Below are 22,938 nucleotides of genomic sequence, written 5' to 3' on the forward strand. Positions count from 1 at the left end.
TGAGCACATACAACTTGGCCTCCTTCACACTTGATGGGCCCTCATGAATTTTCATGAGCTTCTTCCATATCTTATTTGCATTTGTGAGACTTTTAACTCTATTAAACTCACTACATCAAGAGCACTAAAGAGCACATTCACCCCTTATCATTTAGCACATCATTTTCCGCATCTTGAGCGGTCAAATTCTTTGCATCTAGGATGACATAACCATCATTCATAACTCTCCACAATTTTCTACTCATAGTCTTGAGATGAGCCGACATCCTAGTTTTCCAATAATCATAATTGTTTCCATCAAAGAAAGGTGGCTTCCCAACATGAATACCATTTTCACTAGTAATTGTTCTACTCCAAAATGGTTAAATCCTCAATTAAGGAGTACTTAGCTCTGGTACCACTTGTAGGATCAAGAACACCGACTAGAGTGGGGTGAATAGGTGGTTTAAAACTAAAATCACAAACACTGGAAAAATTTAATTAGTAACACAAGAGAGCCCTATGTCATGCTACTACTAATTCTAACTTGGGTTTGCAACCTAGGATGGCAAAAGACAAATCAAGCTCTAGTAAAGTAAATTGCTCAAATTAAATGCAAGAATTGAAGAGAGCAAAGGAATTAACCGAGCTTGACACAAGAAATTTTTCCCGTGGTGTTGATGACTTGCCGGTCACCCCTAATCCACGTTGAGGTGGATTCCAAGAATCAACTGCTCCTCTATCAAGAACTCTCTTGATCTTGAGCCGGCTTGAATCAAAGAACCGCTCCACACCTCAATTCCACTAGAGTTGCTCTTCACCACTCCAGTAGGTGAGCACAAGACCTCTCACAACCGAAATCGGGGCTCCTCAATAATCTCCTTGGAGGTGCTCCACGAAATCCACTTCTCCAAGCCGTCTAGGGAGCGGCAACTCCCAAGAGTAACAAGTCGATGACGCTTGCTTGAAGTTTCCCAGCTCAAGTATGTCAAGTGTGCAGTCCAAATGGCCAAGAGAGCCTCCCCAAGGCTAGCCAAAGAGTATATATAGAGATCCCCTCAAAAACTACCTGTTACACTCTTTTCTGCATAATCGCGGACTGTCCGCGATTCAAAAACCGGACTGTCCGCCCCTATAAACCAGTGAGTCAGAGTGCAATGATTGTGTGTCAGAACTAGCCGTTACAGCCCTGGCGGACCGTCCGCGCCTTGAGCCCATATTTGGCACAACATCTCCAAAACGTCTCATGATCACAATAAAATCCCATCCATCCTTGGACCATCCTAAGCTCATTATCTCAAATTGAATTGTTAGTCCACAAACCGTTGTCATTAATTACCAAAACTCAAAATAGGGGCCTAGATGCTTTCACCGATGCCCGCCGCCCTCCTCACTCCTCGCCCATCAACGACCCGACGCCCGCCGACACCCCCGCCCGCCGACACCCCCGCCTCCGCCCTAGCCGATCTCCGTGGCAACTCCTTGCCCCCCGATGGCTCGACACCCCAGCCCTGCCCCACCGCCCGCCGGTGCCGTCGGCACCGCCACCCGCCAAGTCTCCGCGGCGCCTCCTTGCCCCCAGACGGCCCGACGCCCTCGCCCCCGCCCACACCGGTGGTGCAGTCGGCGCCACCTATCCCGCCGGTCTCCGCGCGCTGGTCGAACCACCACCACGGGGTGCCCTGGCCGAGCCACCGCCGTCGCTCAGGCTGCAGCACTGTTGCTTCGATAGATCGGGGTTACCTGAACCTGAACCCGATTTTTTGGGTACCGAAATGTCAGATTTTCGTTTTTTTGGATAAATTTCGGGTATCAAATCTCAAATTTCAAAATTTCAAAAAATCGAAAAACCCGACCCGAAATTTTCGAACTAGCCGAATGCCCACCCATACTCACAGATGACGTGAGGAAGCCTTTCTTGTGTTCTTGCAAAATCTGCACCGCAGCCAGCAAGTAACAGTACTGCAGCGTGCAAGTTCCGACCGATCAATTCGATTCGGAGGACACGCGTCGTATTATACACTACACGCACGCGACCACGCGAACCTCACAGCCGCCGCCCACAGGGCCCCGGCGTCGCCGCTCGCGACCAGCGGATTAATTCGGGAGGAGAGACGGAGCTCGCCGTTGGGCTAAGGCCCCCTTTGGCACCGCTTCTCCCGCATGAGCTTAAGCTTTGTGCTACAGTGCCGCGTCACTGTTCGGTCCTGTGTGGCACTAGCACAAATCCGGAACGGGAACTGAGGGAGCAAAATGAACTAGCATAATGGTGAAGTCGGAGAAGCTAGGAAACCGGGCTTCGTCAGCTTCATCTTCATCTTGCTACAATAGTGCTACAGTGGTTCTACATTAAATGAAGCCGAAGCATCCAAAGCGGTGCCAAACTGAGCCTAAAAGCACACCAGCACATGTCAACAAGCGGGCCAGGCAAGGCATGAATGATGAACCGATTGAGCATCACCACAGACAATGGGCTGACACCTGACCGGCCCAGGCAGAAAGCATCCCACTGTTGTCTGTTGATGCCTGCTTTTGCCGCCCTATCTTTCGTGTCTACGGACTACAGTTCACCGAAAATGACCGACTCTTGCTGCCGCATTCGGAACACTGCTAGATAGGCAACACCACAGCTAGCGCAAGTGGCAATAAGTTCATTCTCAATGAAGTATTTTATTGCGCGATTATCTAGAGTATCACAATATTTTTAGAGGTTTAGATTGATGAATGAAATAACCTCTCACGACGCATAGTTTCACTTCACCATTTTATATGTTACACATAGCTTTTCATTGTCGTATGGTGTTATTAAATGTGCCACCACATACTTCGTGTGACCACTAGCAATTGTAACTCTACTTCGTGTGACCACTAGCAATTGTAACTAATTGTAACTCTACTTCGTGTGACCACTAGCAATTGTAACTAATTGTAACTAAATTAATTACTAGCACATTAGGTATGACCACATGGGATCAAGAAAAGTTGTGACGAACCAATTATTCTTAAAGTTTGGATCCACAAGTAAACAAATTATTTTAAATGGAGAAGAAATATATCAACATCACAAATGAATTATTCTTAAAAACGAACAATTTATTCTACAAACAAGATATAATTAATAAATTAGTTTACACAAATGAATAAAATGACTCCATATCTTCACACTTTTACAACCGAGCAAAGCATACATGGCGGACAAAATAGTATACAAAGAAAAAATTAAAAAAAATCAAAAGTAAGCAATAAATAAGTGAAATTATAATAAATTAAATTAAATGAGGAATAGAAAAAGGGAAAGATAAGAAAAAATAAGAGAGAAACAAAATAAAATAAAATAACAAATGGTAGAGAATAAAAATAAATATTAAAAGAAACATAAAAGGAAAGAGAAAGAAAATTAAATAAATAGAACAAGAAAATAAAGGTGAATAAATTACCTTGGCCAGTCAAAATAAAAGAAAAAAGGAAGTAATAAAAATTACCTTTACCAGTACTTTAACATGGGCATGGGCTGCACTTGGACCAGTAAATAAGCCTGGCAGCCCACGCGCACAACCTTCTGCACTCTTGCATACGACAAAACAAATTCTTCTCGTATCCTGGGCCAAAACCGCTAATGGGCTGAATTCACGCCTCCCACCGTGCGCATGATGGCAGGCTGAATCCACGCGCGCGATATAGCCAGGCGGTCCACAGCACAATCCATAGTTTCATTTCACCATTTTATATGTTACACATAGCTTTTAACTGTTGTATTTGTGTTAAGATTAAATGTGCCACGTAGTTCATGTGACCACTAGCAATTGTAACGAAATTAATTACTAGGACATTATTAGGTATGACCAAATGGGGTCAAGAAAAGTTGTGACGATGAAACTAATTGCTCTTAGTAGGGATTTTATTTTGAGAATCTTATAGTTTTGATAATTGTGTATACCAAGTTTATTTCATCCTATGAAACACTGAAATCCAACTCCTCCCTTTATGAATTTAATTTCATGTCAAGGTTTTACCTGCGAGGCATACCAGATGAAATTTTTTTATAAAACTTGCACAAAGATTGATCTAACACGACCTATATCGCGGCATAACAAACCAATAAAGTGGCACCGTCGCTAGGCCAGGAACAAATAAAGTATTAAACAGACCAACCGCGTGAGCACAAAAGCAAGGGGGAAAAAAGCCCAAAACTCAATTGTGTTTTCCTTTTTTTTTGGCTAAGCGCACTAGCGCAGGCAACCAGGCTGGCTTGGATCGGATTCAACCACTTGATGGCCTAATCAGATTCCATCGTGATTAAAAAATATCGGACCCGGACAATGAACGGAGGACCTGGACGACAAATGCAGACGCTACCACAACTACTCCACAAGTGTTCATTCTAAAAGTCATGTACTCATGTACATACAGGCGGAGAGTAAAATATTCCCCACGGCTGCCCTGCCAAGCAAGCATCTTGTACCCGCCTCACTATTTTTTTTTTAAGACGCAAGCTCAATTATTCTCAATAATAGGGATTAGGGGTTTCAATCATCTGAAAACAACGACATTATTGCAGATGAAGGAAGTGGGTGCCCTTCATTAGCCCTACGCGTTGGATGTTCGGATGTTCCTCTTTGAAATTGTCTATCCTTCTGCATACATCTCCAACTACTAGTACTATACACATACACCAACTGGTGTACTTTGTTTCAAAAAAAATAAAAACCGTGCTGCATTATTGGACGAATTCGTGCAGAAAGACCCATCGCCATCGGTATTAAATTACTAATATGTTTGGATGTGGCGTTGTGCAAACCAATTAAACCTAGCCGCCTGGCCTGACTGATCGCAATTTGGACTAGAGAAAACACTCCACAAGGACGGATCCAATCATAAAAAATTTTCTGCGCCTTGTCTCTTGTGTAGGGGCATCTCCGCCTCTTCATACCCAACTAAATGAGTCCATTGGCTGTATGCTTTTTTTCGTATTACAATTTTGAAATGCTAGGTGCCCAAGCCACCCACCGTTCCATTGGCTGTATGCGGTTGCAGAGGCTGGAGATGCTTTCTTTTTCTTTAAAAAAAAACTAAATGAGCCCCAGCAGAAGAAGCCGGAACGGCTCTTGCCTGACGCAGCTAGTAGTTGAGAATTTGAGATCGTGGAAACAAAACAATGCAACGTATGTAGTTTCACTACAGTAGTATTTTCCCGCCATGGCGATTGGCGAGACGTCTATGGCTGTTGGAGAGTCGATGGCTGTTGCTCAAACAAAGCTCTCTTTTTTTTCTTTTGCTGCTACAGTGATAGAGTTGTTTTCTTGCTGGTTGCGTGTCGGTGTCTGAACTGCTGCTACGAGAAGTCTTGGATGACTCGCATCTCCACGTACAGTTTGGATAAATGATTATTCTTGACTGAAGTTAAAGTCAAGTTCTAATAAATCTTGAAGAAAAGGTTAAGATTCAATTTGAGCACGCGTTCGATCTGCAACTTCTGGAAGGATTCCACTACGCGTGGCTTACCTCTTCTTGGCAACGACGACTCTGATTTGTGAGAGAAAAAATTGCCATTAGATCGCGGATCCCCAAATATGAATACGTATCTACTCAAAGCTAGCTAGAGTATGGCCCTGTTTAGTTTCCAAAAAATTTTAAGATTTTCCGTCACATCGAATTTTTAAACATATGCATAAAGCATTAAATATAGTTTAAAAAAATAACTAATTGCACAGTTTAGCTGGAAATGATGAGATGAATCTTTTATGTCTAATTAGTACTTAATTGGATACTAATTATCAGATAAAAACGAAAATGCTACATTAGACAAATCCAAAAAAAATTCACGAACTCAACGCGCCCTATATTGCATTGTCCTGTCGCGGTCGAGTTGTGTCATGGGCAGGGTTAACAATTTCGGCGAAATTTCGGAAAATTTTTCGTTTCCGCTAGTTACCGGGATCCGAAATTTCGGTATTTTTCGGTATATTTCGTTTTCAAATTCAAAATTCAACAAATTTCGACCGAAATTCAACGAAATTTGCCAAAATTTCGGAACGGAATTCCGTTTCCGCTAAACATCGGGATTTGACCGGAAAACGAAATGGTTAACCCTGGTCATGGGTGCATGGCGCGGCGCTTTACCATGTGCGTGCGCACCCCTCTCTTTCACGTATATTATATTATATTATATTATATTACATACCTCTGCAACCTCTCCCTCGATACTTCGTTAATGGTTCCTATCAAGAGACCAGAGCGAGGGACGAAAAACGGGTCAAGCGGGGGAGCCTCGATCCAGCCGGGCCCACCCGCGGTTCCCCGTCACGTGCACGTCACATGGCGACGCGAATGTTGACGCACACATGAATGATGAATCACGAATGGTAATTTTCTTCTAATATTTATATAAATAAAGAAATCAAATGTCGCGTAGAATTTGATAAGAGTATAATCTGTCCCGGCCAACTGTTCGAATTTAAAAAAGATGATCTCACCGGATCGTTCAATCATCAGAAGACCGAACTACTCCCGCGCGATGGCTCGCGGCAAAGACCTACACCGCGTCCCCGCCACGTGGGTGACGAGCCATGACCTCACGTTCGTGTGCGAAGTGGAGAGTTTGAGCGGGAAAAGGTAGAAGCCTTGCACTCACTTCGTCCCAAAAAAAAAAGGTTAATTGAATGCATACCGAGATCTACCATTATAATTCACCTATTTTGAAATTTGTCATTACAATTCTTCATCTACATGATTCTTGCCATTTTCTACGTCTTTTAGACGCATAGGCCCACTGTCAGGTCAATGTACGCGTATGAATTTTCCGTATGGACCAAAACACCCATGCGGCATCTCTATCTTCACTCACTGACATGTGGGTCCCACAAGTCAGCTTCATCTTCAACCTCCAGGCAACCGCCGGTCTCGACCATGCCTGACTGCTCGACACACCCCCTGCCCTGCTGGCGCTGGTGGCCGGCCTGCAGCTCACCTCCTACCCCCGCCATTGTGGCCGCGCTCATGTGCCGCTGCAGCGGGCGGGCACCGCCGCGTTCCTCACCAATCTGGCCTGGAGCTCGTGGCGTGCGGCTCCCGCCAGCGGCGGGGCCGGCCGGACCCGTGGCCTAAATGCCCAGGGAGGCCGTGGCGCTCTGCGGTGCAGTGTAGGGCTGCGCAAGGCGGCGTGCGGCGAGCCTGCAGCGAGCGCACCTCGACGGTGGCCCGATCGACGCGGAGACGCCCCGTTCGTGGCGGCGCGGTGAGCAATCGAGCGGGGGAACTGAGGAAGGGCCGGACCGGTCGAGGAGCTCGCTGGGGATCTGTTTTGGGGGCTGAAAGGTGACAAGGGATGGCCGGAGATGCTCGTCGGCGTTCGGGGCGGAGCTCTGGGCGGCTCCAATGGCAACACGCGGCTCGACATGGACCTCTTCCTGGAGCAGAGCACAACGACGGACCGGTAGACGTTTTCGCTCTGGAATCGCCCTAATCAAACGCCAACAGTTGCTACTCTTTTCCTCCCTGGTTCCTCCAAATCAAATCTACGGAGCAAACAACCTATATGCAGGCCCAGCCTTCCACTCCAATCGAGATGCAAGCTGCAGCTCCCTACTCGTGGGACCCACATGTCAGCGAGTGGAGATAGGGATGCAGCAGGGGTGTTTTGGTCCATACGGAAGATTTATACGCGTACATCGATCTGACAGTGGGCCTATGCATCCTAAATACGTATAAAATGGCAAGAATCATATAGATGAAGAATTGTAATGGTAAATTTCAAAATAGGTGAATTATAATAGTAGATCTCGGAACTTCGAAAATTGCTGTGGTATGCATCCAATTAACCCTAAAGTCATTGGACCAAATTTAGTACTACATTATTCACCTATGTCATTATGAAAAACATAAAGTGATATACTAAATATGCATTTGGATTATACACCTCCACTATTATGGAAATTAATCCCATATTTTCATATAAAGTACCTTAAATGCAATAATTCAAAACAAGCTAATAACCCCTAATTGCAGCTAAATCTATCATCGTAAGAAATGCAATGAAGTCCATAACATATGCTTTCAAGTTACCCTATCCTACTATTATTTTAAGAATTTTTACAATTATTTTGACGGGTATGATATTTAATAATAAATTAACTGTTCTGACAGAAAATTTTAGAAAAGATAATGGCAAAAACAATTATAATATATTTTTTAACATACATTGCGATGCCCACTACAACTCTGCAAAATGTTTTAATTTAAGATTTTATTGGTACATGGAGAAATAAAAAGATAAAATGTATTAGGAGGTAAATTGAAACAAATGATAGTTTAGGAGTCAAATTGAATTAAAAGAGAGTTAAAAAGGTTATCCAGACTTCGGTTATACTTGAGGGGGAAGTAATTTAATTTTTTCCAAATTTTATTACCGACCGTGCGTGAGTGATGAGGAAAGTTGATCCGAGAAATTCACAGTCGATAGACGCCGGATCTCATCAGGCGGCAGATCAGTGGCGACCCGCCCTTCGAGCATATCCACCACCATCAGCATGCTGGGCCTCATGTCCCACCGGCTCTGGATGCAGGATAGCGCCACCTTGACCACCAGCTCGGGAGCTCGGATGAGCTGGCGATCCATACGCCGGCAAGCAAGCGATATTATAAAACATGCTCTTAAGAGACGCGATCGACTGCAAGGCCCTCCTGTATCGGAATTGTGCGTTGATAAATCGGTCCTGGCTAGAAAAAAAAAAGATTTTACTTGGCCAGCTCCCGGTCGACGACGACCGTATGAGCTAGTCCTGGTTTCACACGCCACGGTACACACAAGTTTCCATCCACGAGAAACATCCCAGCAGGCTCCCGTCGAGAAAAAACGACCCTATTCTGTTGTTCTGCTCCGGCACCAGCCAATAGTATTTTTCTCTCACACCACACCAGCAGCAGCCACCAGCCAGCCAGCAGTGTTTTTCTCTCACACCACTCCAGCAGCAGTTTCCAGCACCAACACAGCGAACAGGGCCAACAAAGACTTGTGCGCGAGGTAACTGTCAGTCACTGTACACTGCTTGGTTGCAACATATCCTCCAATGCCTGAGCTTTCTGGAAGCCTTCTTTTTTTGCTCCTCCCTTCGTAGCAATCTCCGGAACCATAGCTAGCTAGTATGTCCCACTAAAAAATACCTGCATCAGTAGACCTATAAAGCTTATTGTAGGAAACCATAACTATATCATTTCGGCAAAGTCATTCACCAAAAGATGGAGGATACTCCCGCTAACATTTGTCTGTTTAATTTTCACTCCCTTTTCTTTCAGCTGATTGGCCATCATATATGACCCATACTTACTAGTGTTAATACTTGAGGAAATAAAGATACTTTACTAAATGGTTCTAGCATTGTGGCATTCAATGAAAAGGTGATTAATATTATGGTTCAAAAGCAGAGGTTCAGGCTTCTTCCTAATATCTTTTTGATAAATTATATTTTTTATGTGTTGATAAATTATCTTTTGTCAAGTGAATATCTCCTCCATAACTTTATCTTCTTGACAGCTGTTACGGCCCATGTGCTGATGTGCACTCTGAGCGAGCTCTCCATTTTTGCTCTTTTTATTAGCACAGCTCTCCATTTTGCTTCTTGCTGGATTTTTTTCTTTTTATATTTAAAAAAATACAAAATTTCAAAAATATATGGCCGTTTCAAGAAATTTCAAAAATGGATCCTGTCGCCCAGGGGGGCGACAGGAATCTTTCTGTAATTTTTTTTCTAAACTTGTTTTTCCAAACTTGCAAACAGGTCCCTGACGGGGGAGGGGGGGCGATCGCCCCGCCCCCCAAAGGGCGACAGGGCCTGTCGCCCCCTGGGCGACAGGTTCCTCCCCTCTATATAACGCCTTCCCCCTCATTCCCTCCTCATTTGAGCCAAAAAATTCCACAAAAAATCCAGAAAAAAAGAGAGGGGTGAGGAGAAGGGAAGCGGCGAAGCCCTGCCGGATTGCGCACTTGTGATCTGCAGGTAATTATATTTGAATCCATTAATATTGTATAGTAATTTAATTTGATTAGTGCTATAGTAGAACAATTTAAGTACGAGTTTGAGGATACTTTAGTTGCGTAGTGCGAAATTAGATTTGGTGCTACAGAACACTCGTTTCGTATTACAATTTCAGTATTATTACAGACTTGTTTTTAAATTAATCATGAATTAGAATAGAATTAATTTTTGGATAGTGCAATAGAGAATTGTAAACTTATAATGACAGTACCTTATTGATATTGCAGCATAAGGCAATGGCTGCCTCCAATTCTGGAGGATTTTCATGGACCGAAGAAAAATCTAGTATAATACTTGATATCATGATACATCTTGTAATCAGTAAGAAGTTGGATCCATTAGCGGATGATACGATAGAGATGGTGTTGTCCAAAGTTGTAGAATTTAAAGATTTCACAATATTTCGAGGTATTACAACGCAAGATGTAAAGAGACACCTGCTAGAACGTCGGAATATATACATGAGAGTATGTGAACTAGCGAGTCATCCCAATGTCATTGGATTCTTAGAAAGTTCTTGTAAGATATGGATGCGGCCAGATGTGTATGAGATGCACATTAAGGTAACTCTCATTCAGTTCTAATCCCGTCTGTCATTTGAAATTCATATTTATGAAATAGTAAAATTATTGTTTAATTATATGCTGGGATTACCCCGAGGACACGAAGTTGATTAACAAATCGATACCAAATTTCCGTAAATTGGTATGTATGACTTATGACGCAAACTAGACGAATGAGGTGGAGAAGATCTTCGGGTGATAATACTTGGCCTCCGCAAGAACAGATGACTGGAGGTTCGTCAAGTCATGGTGCAGCACCTCAAGCACCAACTTATGTTAACTGGAATAATGACATGGATGACTTCATGCCGCCCAAACCATGGCCTCCAACACATGATGTTCCTCCCCCTGTACATGAACCTAGAACCAGAAAAGAGAGAAAGGGAAAGAAAAAAGGTTCGTCAAGTCATCCTGCATCACCTGCAGCACAAACTTGTGTTAACTGGGATGACGACCTAGACGACTTCGTGCCCCCCAAACCATGGCCTCCAACACATGATGTTCCTCCCCCTGTACATGAACCTAGATCTAGAAAATAGAGAAAGTGAAAGGCAAGAGGTTCGTCGAGCCATACTACACCACCTGCAGCACCACCATCTGTCAACTGGGATGACGATCTAGATGATTTCATGCCATGATCTATAACATATGATGTTCATCGGTCTACATTGTCCCTAGAAGATTGTCTAAAATGTATTCACATTTAGTATTGTTAGTGTTGTATTATGTTTGTATGTATGTCCCGTACCTAACTTGCATTGGCTCCCACATGGCTGTGTGGCTAATTAAACTGCTAAAGTGAGGCATATTGCATATATAGTGTTTTTGTTGTTCCATTTTGTGGTGATTGGTATAAGTTTGTTGGTTCGTTTCGAACCTTTGTTGCAGTCATTGGACATGTACATAATGTCGAGTTTGAATCGTAGTTAGTCCTAAAGGAGCATTGAATCATAAACATACCATCTATCGTACGTAATGGAAAATAAAAGAGTGAACAGAGGCGAATGTTGAAGTGTACAAATAAGCGGTCCACAGCTATATCATTACAAATAAACATCAAACATACAAACATCGGATATATCTAACCACCCCTACGCTGTCGGGCCCTCTTAGCCCTCTGCTGGGCATGGACATGGCCCTCGGAGTAGGTGTGACGATCTGAAGACCTCACATGTCGCTCAGGACGCAAAGGGGGCTGCGGTGTTTGCTACTGAGAGATCCCAAGTGGTGCTCCTCCTAGCTGTGAATACCCCAAGACAACGGGGGTCACCGTGCTCGCCAGGTGAGTCTAGAGTCAAGCTGCCGAGTTCCTCTAAGGTGACGCCCTCGTTATCTGGAACGAACGTACTCGAAACAAACTCTGCATAACATATAAACGTAAACCAACATATGTTGCGTAGTAAATTAGTGAGTGTATTGAGAGAGTGTTTTGTACCAGGTCGAAAGAAGGAAGAAGGTCCAGCGCCCGCATCGGGGTAGAATCCTACGCATAAAATGTGGACGTTAGCGTACGCTCGTGTCTGTCGTCATGACATGCAGAAACCAAAATACGAAACATAAACTAACCTATGTAGGCCGGTGCCTGTGGCCCCGGTACCATCCCTGAGTACAGTCCGCCAACTGGTGGTGCCCCTCCAAACATTCCAGTATGTCCGAACGCAGTAGTGGGATCGTATCCTATTTGTGATATTAGTAAATATATATCAACAATTGATATGATTTTAAAGAGATATCTACGTTACCTGCAGTTGTGTAGTACTAAGGCGTCTGCTGGTGCGCGGTCGCCGGACACGGGAACGACGACGAGGCCTGGGACGATCCGTGGCTGTCTTCATACTGCACACGGCTTCCCAAGTTGTGCAGTACTGAACGCAACTGGTCACGCTGTCTCGACCATGCCTCTGTCTGCTCAAACTGGGTCATTGGGGATCCGGCACGTACCCTCGTCAGGTAAGTCGAGCAGTCCATCTCCATCATGTTGCAAAGGCGAAACTGCATCCATTTAGCAAAGGAATAGTTAGTAGCACATGAATTATCTTATGAATATTAATATATATGCAAATATGATCAAGAGACTCATCGCGCCAGCTAGTGCCTCCATGTGGTGCCGGGCATAGCCATCCTGTGGTCTCTTCTGGTGTGCCTGCGGGTGAGTGTCAACATAAACCAAACGAGCCCGAGTCCGGGGTAAGTACCAAGTGAGGTAAGCCCTAAAGGAGCTGTCTGTGTGTGGTCCTGTTGGATCGACCAAGTGCTCGTCTGCCTGGTCCCAATGGTCCACCCACGGCTGCATCGTGGTGAGCCAATCAGCTGAGCACGGCATGCCACTCCTTGACAACCTACAAAAGTGGACGACGAAGATATCTACGTTAGATTCCACACGAATGTATGATCCAAGTTCATTCATAATTACCTGTGGTCGTGGCAATTGACACACTCCAACGCGGAGGGCACCGGAAACTCCTGGTGCTGCCCGAACTGTCTCATGACTCTCCAGGGGCAATGTGGCTCAATCGCGATGTCGTAAACCAGGACAGCTGTAGTAAGCCACAGGCCTGCATTCGCGGAGCAGTGCGAAGACAGGCCTGCTGGTGCACGGGTGGCCACAGCCTCTGGGCTGTAAGGCTCCCAGACAACGTCCTCGAGCGTCAGCATGTCGAGCTCCGAAACAAACTCAGGATATGCGCGTCTAACCTGGGCATGCGCCCAGGACCTCTGCACAGCGAATAGGTAAAATTAAGAGTGCGCTAATGCATCGTGTAACAATGAATAACAAAAGTAGATTTTTTACGAACATACCTGACGCCAGATCCAGAGAGTTCCCATAGTGGGCCTGTCGTCCTCCTCGTCGCCGTACATGGCCTCGTGGTAAGGCTCAAGGCTGACGATGGGCCAACCAACGGCTAGCCTCTCGTACGACCAAAGTTGCAGCAGTAGTGGGCACCCCGACAGGATAGCGTCCCTGTGTGTCTTCCTGCAGCCGTCGCAGAGTCCACGGTAAGTGGCTGCAAGTACCGCTGAACCCCAACTGTAGGGCGGTACGTCCTCGACCGCATCCGCAATCTCCCGTGCGTACGAAAGGAGAATCCTATCGACCGAGTTGCCATGAGTTGTTGAACATGATGTAACCAAACAACCAAAGCAGGTACGCCTCCAGCGACCTGGTCACACTGTACTCGTCGGCATCCGCAGGCAACAGGGTAGGCTGCATAAACAATTAAGATTAATGGTTTCAACTCACAATGCAACATGTGAATTGTAAAAATTAAACGTAAATATGAATTGGACACGTACTGTAAACTGTAGCAACCAGGTCTTGGAGGGACCTGCTGCTCGCGGGTGCGGGTTGATCAAACCTGCTTCTTCCACGCGCTGAACCAGGGCAAAACGGGCCTCTAGGTCATCCTTCCACGAAGCCGCCACCACACGCGGACCTACAGCCTCCCCGACGATAGGGAGGCCGAGGAGGTAGGCCACGTCCTGCAGCGTCGGAGCTATCTCCCCACACGGGAGGTGGAACGTGTGTGTCTCCGGCCTCCATTTGTCAATGAGCTCCGTCAGGAGGGATCGATCGAGCTGAAGAAGCCCACCCTCGACAAGACGGCCCAGAGTCAGTAGACCGGACTCACGTAACCTGCAACAACAAAAAATGTTGAAACAAAGAAAGACCAACGAATACACAAGTGATAAACAATAATATTTTAGTACACACCTGCCAACCCAATCGTAGTGTATAGAGATCTGCTCCCTAGGTGGACGAGGACGTAGCACTTCGAGGGAACGGTGCTCAACTGCTGCAAAGAAAGACCTGTGGCTCGAGTCGATAACTGGGACTAGCAAGGAGTCCATACCTACATTCAAAAATATAATAAGTGTTGGATCATATTACCTACGAACGATTATTACATATTACAGATAAGTTCGATACAAACTGAACGCGCTGGGTCTAGCAAGGAGTCCATACCTACATTCAAAAATATAATAAGTGTCGGATCATATTACCTACAAACGATTATTACATATTACAGATAAGTTCGATACAAACTGAACGCACTGGGTCTAGCAAGGAGTCCATACCTACATTCAAAAATATAATAAGTGTCGGATCATATTACCTACGAACGATTATTACATATTATAGATAAGTTCGATACAAACTGAACGCACGATTAGTACGCCGACAAACCCCACACTATTGGATCATGACACCGAGTGCCTTCCATGAGCAATTCTCGCCGATGGTGGTCTGAACGTATGAGGTGCTCTATCTCTGGGATTTCCGGAAGAACCTGCGTCAGCAGCATCGTGAAGTGCATTCTGAGGACACTTCTTGTAGTTGTGACCCAATGCTCCACATTGGCTGCTACGATTTTGTGCCTTGCTTGCCTCGGACTCGTCCATACCATTCCGAATACGGCATGTCTGACGGCGGCTTTTGCCTTTCTTAGTGGCTGGATCAGGAATAAACATCTTAGCCTCATTGTCCTGAATGAAAGGTCCCACTATACTAATCCCGTAGACCTCATGGCCTCAGGTGGATACAGCTGCTTCCTTGTTGAAGTAAGGTGAAACAAATACTCCTGGCTACAACCCAGACTCCGCAAATGCTGCAATGAGGTGCGAGCATGGCAAATGCAATAACTTTGGCTTCATGCAGGAGCAAAAGGCATTGCCATCTGCTCTAATCAAAGTCTCCTGTACCACCCTATCTCTACGGATACCACAACCAGTTCTATCCTTACATGTAATCTCAAATCTATGCTCCATTGTACCTGCCGATATGACGCGGTGCAGTTTGGCCTTTGCTATTTTCTGTTGCATATATTGTGTCACTCTTGAGCAAAATTGAATTTGGGGGTTGTTGATGTTTATGCTGGCAGCCATGTAGCGCTCTCTGAAATACTTCATGCACCCATACATGATGAACTCAACAATTCCCACAATAGGGAAGTCACGACAACAACGTATAACCATATTGAAACACTCAGCATGGTTTGTTGTCTAAATACCATACCTCATTCCATTGGTATCATAAAGGAATGACCATTTTTCCTTAGGTGCACCTCGAATCCAGTGTGTAAATGGCTTCTCAATTGAATCCCTTGCCTCTGGAGCCTGACTCATGCTGGTTCCCGATGCCCTTACCTTCACTTGCTCTGCAGTCAATTGATCAAGCATCTGTCATAAAGCATTGAATTTTCTCTGTTGATTTTGGATGCACAACCTCTTAAACATGTTCTTAAGATCCTTATTCTTCAAGTGGTCATAGAAGTTTGCACCCATATGCCTAATGCACCACCTGTTGTGGACATCGGGCCATAACGGAGGCGTTGTCGCAGTTCCGCGTTGCAATTTCAGTATTGATTGCAGCAGACCTGCATGCCTATCACTAATAAGACACATATCTAGACGTGCAGCAACAACATGAACCTTCACTCGTTCAAGGAACCAATACCAACTGTCTAAGTTCTCATTCTCAACAAATGCAAATGCGAGCGGAATTATTTGGTTGTTACAATCTACCCCGATTGCGGTGAGTATCTGACATTTATACCTTCTAGTCGGAAATGTGCCATCAATGCAGATCACTGGAAGACAATACTGAAATGCCCTTACACAGGCACCTAGGCAAAAGGAGGCTCGTTGCAGAATGCTTTGCCCCCTAGTCACAGCTAGTACGAGGTATGTGTCATAAAAGCTTCCAGAATTTCTAGCAGCAACCTGGGATAACATACGAGGTAGATTATCATATGATGCCTCGTATGTGCCGAACCGCATCTCGAACAACTTTTTTTTTAGCCCGCCATGCCTTCAAATTACTAATGTTGTACTGGTAAGTTTGCTCAATATGTCGAACAATCATTTTTGGCTCATAATTTAAATTGTCCATAATCAACCCATATATTTGCTTTGCAACAAAGTCGCATGATATATTGCGATGTGATAGCTGAACTTCTGACAGCAAACAAGTGTGCTCTGTCACAATGGAACATTTCCAATTCGACTTCCATCTATCCTTGAATGCATGCACTCGCCATGGACATCCAGCATTCACACACTTCACCTCATATTCTTTACTGCCAGATTTCACGACTCTAAATTCTCGCTTCAATGATATTGCCCACATTCTCACAGCATCTTTTACGGCTTCAATGTTTGGATATATTGCACCTTGCACCACCTCATTCTCTCTGTACTCCCACTCCTGATGTCATACGTCTTCTACGACATGATTGCCAAAACCATGCTCCTTCCACTCTTTTGGCAATGAGTACTGCTCGTCATCATATGATTCCTCATGTTCTTCCATCTCCATTGCGGCATCATCTTCTGCCTCCATCTCATCCACGATGCTATGTATCCTCTCTCCCTCATCAGCAAGGCCATGTGGTCCAATGTTTGGGTTCTCTATCTCTTCTGACTCATCTTGCTCAATATAGTTTGTCTCTCTTTGAATACTCGGAGTTGCTTGATCTGCACCACCTCTTTGAATACTTGGAGTTGCTTGATCTGCACCATCTCTTTGAATACTCGGTACAGCTTGATCTGCACCATGTTGGATTTCATTTCGTATCTTCTCCCGAGTTTGAACAAGAATTGCCAGAGGCCACCCACGCTCTAGAGCTGCTTGCATGTACTTCTGCCAGTCATCAGGTTTTGTATCATCATCAATTCCCATAAATCACCTTCTACCTCCCAATTCACAAGAGCATGGACGGTCATCACATGTGTCTCTGGATCAACACAGAACCCACGTTGTAGCCACTTATATATAGAACCAAAACTCCTCTCTAGAGGTTTATCTATGGCGCTAGATGTGCACTTAAAGGCAGAAAGGTCTACTCCATTTGGTCCATACAAAATATTACAGTTACAAAAAAACACTTGAAACTGCATCTTGCTCGACATATCTATACATCACCAAATACTTATCGAGTAATACTCTTTACTACACTACATTATTCAATCATCCGTACAAACTAAGTACGAATTTTAACTACAACATATAAGTATTCATAACTACGTGATAACACTCAAAATCTATACTACATATCCGAAATTCTAGTCTAAATCATAACTAATTTATAAACACGTCTCTAATAGTACTGCAATTGTAATAATAAACGCGTAATCTTAATTTTCTAAACTAATTTACTACTACGTAACTAAGATATCCTTAAACTCCTAATTAAATGGTTCTACTATAGCACTAATTAAATTTAATTACTCTACAATAGCAATGAAAAAATACATAAGTTAAATATAATTACCTGCAGATCACAAGTACGCAATCCGACAGGGCTTCGCCGCTTCCCTTCTCCTCACCCCTTTCTTTTTTTTCTGAATTTTTGGTGAAATTTTTGGGCTCAAATGAGGAGGGAATGAGGGGGGAGGCCTTATATAGAGGGGGGACCCTGTCGCCCGTTGGGGGGGCGACCGGCCCCCCTGTCGCCTGTTGGGGGGCGACCGGCCTCCCTGCACCACGTCCCCCGCCGGGGACCTATTTGCAATTTTGGAAAAACAAGTTTGGAAAAAAATTACAGAAAGGTCCCTGCCGCCCGTTGGCTGGGGCGACAGGGGGCCATTTTTGAAATTTCTTGAAACGGCCATATATTTTTGAAATTTTGTATTTTTTAAAATATAAAAAAGAAAAAATCCCTTCTTGCTTCAGTTTAGAAATGGGCTTCAACCCACGTCAAAGAAAATGGGCTCTAGGCCCGTCTTACACATGGGCTGATGTGGTGCAATTTAAATGGGCCTAACCTCAGGAATACCCTCAGCAAACCTTTTTTTTTTGAATTACACCAGGAGCACTGGTACATCATTTAAGAACTCGGTTGGAGCACCCACGCTGACCGCGCGCTCAAACGCAGGTGAGGCTACCTGGGTGGTCCCAAAATGCGCCTAGTGAGCAACTCACACCCTGACACCCTAACACACACGCTCAGCCTCCCTCTGGGGAATTTTCCCTGGTGAGACGCGCGGGTTGTCCCCGACGGGGATCGAACCCGGGCGGGTGGGCTGCACACCGGCAGCGCTCACCACCCGAGCTAAGCTCGGTTCTCCCCTCAGCAAACCTTAACCCTCCATCCTCCGCAGCAATGGCCGCGGCGGCAGCTCTCCGACTCAGCCGGCGCCGGCGAAACACCTAAAAGAAACAAGCTCCGCCATCATCCACTCCCTCGGCGAGGACCACTCACCTGCATCCATGACCGGTGGCCTCGAACGCCGCCGACAGCGTCAACGGTGGAAGGCTCGCCGAGCTCCACCCATTCACAAGCTCGGTGGTCTCCTCCCCGTCGTTCCGTCGCCGCTTCCGCGCCGTCCATCCGCCGCCCCTCCTCGGCCTCTTCTTCGATGCCCCCGGTCCAGTGCAGACTCCTAACACCCCTGCCTTCCCCACCTTCGTCCCCGCCCGCCGCCGCGACAGGGACCTAACTGCCGCCGTCCGTGGCGGCGACTTCTTTCTCACCTCGCTTGAGGACCTCCCAGACGAGGGCCCCTGCTGGTCCATCGTCGACTGCTGCCGCGGATGCGTCCTCCTCATGAATTGGGATGATGCAACACTCGTCGTGTTCGACCCCTTGACGCGCTGGATTGAGGATGTCTTCGATCTGGGCCCTGAGGATTTGTTTGACGGTAGGCGTGGGCGCGTGGCCACCACCCACCATTACGCCCAGGTCAACCCTCGGTTGCTCTTCTCTGACGAGGACCCTACGTCATTCCGAGTGGTGCTTCTTGCCCAGGACGAATTCAGAATACGGGCTACCGTCTTTTCTTCGGACACTTGGGAATGGCTACTTCTTCCATTGTGGACGTTCCAGCGAGTTCAGGTGAAGATGAATGTTGGATTCAACATGAGCGTGGCATGCAAGCGAATGGGTTCCTGTACTGGGTTTACGAGGACCAGAGGTATCTAGTTTCACTTGACACTGCCACGATGGAATTCTGCGTCACTGAGCTTCCTCACTTCCTATGGGATTCCAACTTTCATCTTGGCGAGAAGAAGGATGGCGCAACTTGTATTGTCTATTCAGATCAGCTGAACTTGGTGTCTTGATGCCCACAAGGGATGATGATGGTCTGGAGAAATGGGTGCTTGACAGGGTGGTTCCCTTGGACAGAGAGCTTGAACGAGTCCTTCGAGTCGGATTGGCCGACGACACTGTGCTGAACCAACTGGCACCAGTAGAAAACACGCCAAAGGTCCACTCCAAAAGTACCAGAACGAAGATAAACCGGTACCAATGCTAGTATTGGTACCGGTTCATCTTGGTACCGGTACTTTTGGGGTGGATGGGACCTATGGACGAGCCTTAGGTACCGGTTGATAACACCAACCGGTACCCAAGGCTCTCCATAGGTACCGGGTGGTAACTTTTACATTAGTACCGGGTGTTACCACCAATCGGTGCTTATGGATGAGCCTTAGGTACCGGTTGGTAACACCAACTGATACCTTAAGAGCCTTAGGTACCGGTTGGTGTTACCAACCGGTACCTTAGACTCGTCCATGAGTTACTTCAAAATAAAAATATCTATCTTCCCATCAGATGTGATGTGTAGGCGAGATGGTCAGAAAGTCACACGCGAGGCAAGTGATCTTGAGTTCGAATCTCGGCCAACTATTTTTGCCAAAAAATATAGCCTTAGGCACCGGTTCTTTTACCCGGTGCTGATGAACACGACTATTGATCTCGGTTACCGGGTACCGATTCAAAAACCGGTACCTAAGGCCCATACTAACCGGTGCCTATAGGCTTTTTTCCAGTAGTGTGGTGGCTGACCATAGTGATCTTTCTGTTTTGGCAGTCCAGGATGGCTACGTGTATTTGTACTCAACCTACTCAGTGGACCATGATCCCGAAACACCATGCTGGTTCCTGTCCCTATGCTTGGAAACGATGAGACCGGAAAGACTGTTTAGGAGGACATATGACACTGCTGTTCTTCCATATATTATGGCGTGGCCGCCTTCTTTGGTTGGCAACTATAGGAGTTTTGCACTTCAAGATGCTCCCAGCCACTGAAATAAATCCTAGGCATGAGTTCATCTGTCATCACTTAACCACTTATCAGTTCTCCATGTTCCAGGTCTTTTTTGTTATATTATTGATTCTGTTTGGCTGGCTGTGGCTGGTGGCTGATGCTGATTTGTTGTAAGAGAAAAGTACTGCTGGTTGGCTGGTGGCTAATTTGGTGTGAGAGAAACACTGATGGCTGGTTGGTCTACAAGCCAGCTGAATAGAGTCATTGTCTGTTTGTTTCCAAGCATGCTGGTTCCTCTCCCTGTGCTTGGAAACAATGGCAATGGAAAGACTGTTTCAGAGGACATTTGACGATCCTGCTCATCCCTACAATAAGCGTGGCCTCCTGCTTTAGTTGGTAACTATGGGTGGTTCATCACTTGAAGATGCTCCCTGAAATGCAGTGCTAGGCATGGGATTAGCTATTACATCACTTAACTAGTTAACATGTCTCAGTATTTGTTTAAGAGTTCGGAACCCAGTCTGTTTCTTATGCTTTTACTGTTAGGTGTTGGGAACTGGCATTATTGATCTGTTTCGTGGCCTGCCTGTAAGATACTACTCTTCAACAGAAAATGGATGCCCCCCCGCCCCCCTCTATTTATTGCTAAATGTCTGTGTAATCCTGGCATATTAATGATCATGCCTTGCTTTTTCCCAAAATTGAGATCATTATGTGGTACTCAGTAGGTATGAAACATGGCAGTAGACATCTACATCATTTCTGAATGATATATTTGCTTGCGTGATTCCTTAACCAACTTTCTGTCCACTATAATTCCTGCAATTATCTTAGAAGTACAATATGTAAGAATTTGGAGAAAATGTAATGAGGTAAACGACTTATTTTGCTGATATACAATTATGTACTTGGAGTTATAATTCTTGAGGCATCCTACTTATACTTGGACTGAACTTTTGAAAACTGAAATGTTCTGCAGTGTTAGGCAGAGGACAAAATATTGTGATGCCCACTCTAATGTGATTTTGGTGAGAGCTCGAATATAATTTGGAACTCATAATATGGATCATTTGATGCTAAGGAAGTACTGTTGAAATAGAGTACATCTTTCATCTGCTAAGCACTGCTTGTATAGCACGCCTGCACACGCTGCAATTGCAATCCTGCTTTGATATTGGGGAGTGCCAGTGATGGTTGTGGCCACAATTTGAGTTTCAGGATAGGAAGCAGAGGCTGATGACAAGTTAATGGTTTGCTATGAAGAAGCGTAAGCCTGTGTCTAGGCTAGGAACTGGCAGCATTCAAGGTCTGCGATGAGACGAGGAAATCCAACGGGTCCACGGCGATGCCGCTTTGAAAAAAATGGATGGACTGGACAAGGGCGTTGGTGACGAACGAAGAAGGCTTCGGCTGCACTTCTTGGAAGCAGGCCCGGTCAAATGCTAGTCTATCTAGGATGCTAAACTCTAATGGCCTGTGGCCTGTTCTGTAGTTCATATGACTGCTGGAGATCAAAGCTGATACTGTTCTATGCTCACTCTCTCAAAAGAGTTGCGGAAAATACTGAATAAGCGGATGTAGATGCAAGCCTTGGTGTGGTTAAACCTAGTGAAAAGTAGAGCACACAATGGGTTTATAGTTCACACAAGAGATGCATCGACTGGAGACAAGTAAAAGACCAACTAGAATGAAGCTTTATGGTTGTAACATTACAGCGTGAGTTAGGCAAGTGAAAAGATTGGTGTAGATCACAAACGAAAATGACACGGGGTTATTTCCAGGGAAGCAACTTTAGACCAAACATGAGCTGTCTCCTTATCACCGCCTCCACCGTGTTCTTGCTGCCTCGCTCATTCAGGTCTGAGGCCCAGATGATGGCCACATGAAAGGAGCACAGTTGATGCAATGCAATACGTCTCTGGGGACATTCTGACCAATGCTCAAGGAAGTGGCGAAACCATTGAATGGCGGCAAGACAGAATCCAGAAGGATGCAAGACACAAGCCAAGTGTGGTAGCGTCTTGAACAGAGGAATGCAAGACACAATCCAGAAGCCAGAACAGATACCACATTCAGCCAAAAAAATGTTGTAGGCAGCACTTCTCATGTCCTCTCAAGTTATGATAACCTTGAATTGTACACATTTCTGAACAACTAGGTCGAAGAGGCTGCCTGTAAGGGTCAAAATTGCCAACATGCATACAACGCAAACAGTGCCCCGGGAAAAATGCATAAAAGGCAAAGAATAGTGCCATGGGTGTCTGAAGAATGCATAAAAGGCAAACAATCATGGACAGCTTACAATAAAACATGTTTGCTTAACTCGTGAATTCCAAATTTGTCAGATCCATGGTTTTCTACAAGAATGCTTGATT

At 45.4% G+C, this 22,938-nt stretch overlaps 1 long non-coding RNA gene and 1 pseudogene across 1 annotated transcript; one reads left to right on the top strand and one right to left on the bottom strand.

Annotated features, from left to right (window-relative positions):
* Positions 1–11,576: 11,576 nt before the first annotated feature.
* LOC120672397 lies at positions 11,577–12,703 on the bottom strand. The gene is made up of 4 exons (XR_005674121.1): positions 12,316–12,703; positions 12,140–12,250; positions 12,009–12,056; positions 11,577–11,933 (listed from the first exon to the last, which is right to left on the bottom strand). It is a non-coding gene; the product is annotated as an uncharacterized LOC120672397 (long non-coding RNA).
* A 5,769-nt stretch (positions 12,704–18,472) lies between these two features.
* On the top strand, positions 18,473–19,957 carry LOC120674836 (annotated as a pseudogene).
* Positions 19,958–22,938: the final 2,981 nt, after the last annotated feature.

This window comes from Panicum virgatum, chromosome 5N (assembly GCF_016808335.1).
Source record: "Panicum virgatum strain AP13 chromosome 5N, P.virgatum_v5, whole genome shotgun sequence".
In the NCBI taxonomy this organism is placed as follows: domain Eukaryota; kingdom Viridiplantae; phylum Streptophyta; class Magnoliopsida; order Poales; family Poaceae; genus Panicum; species Panicum virgatum.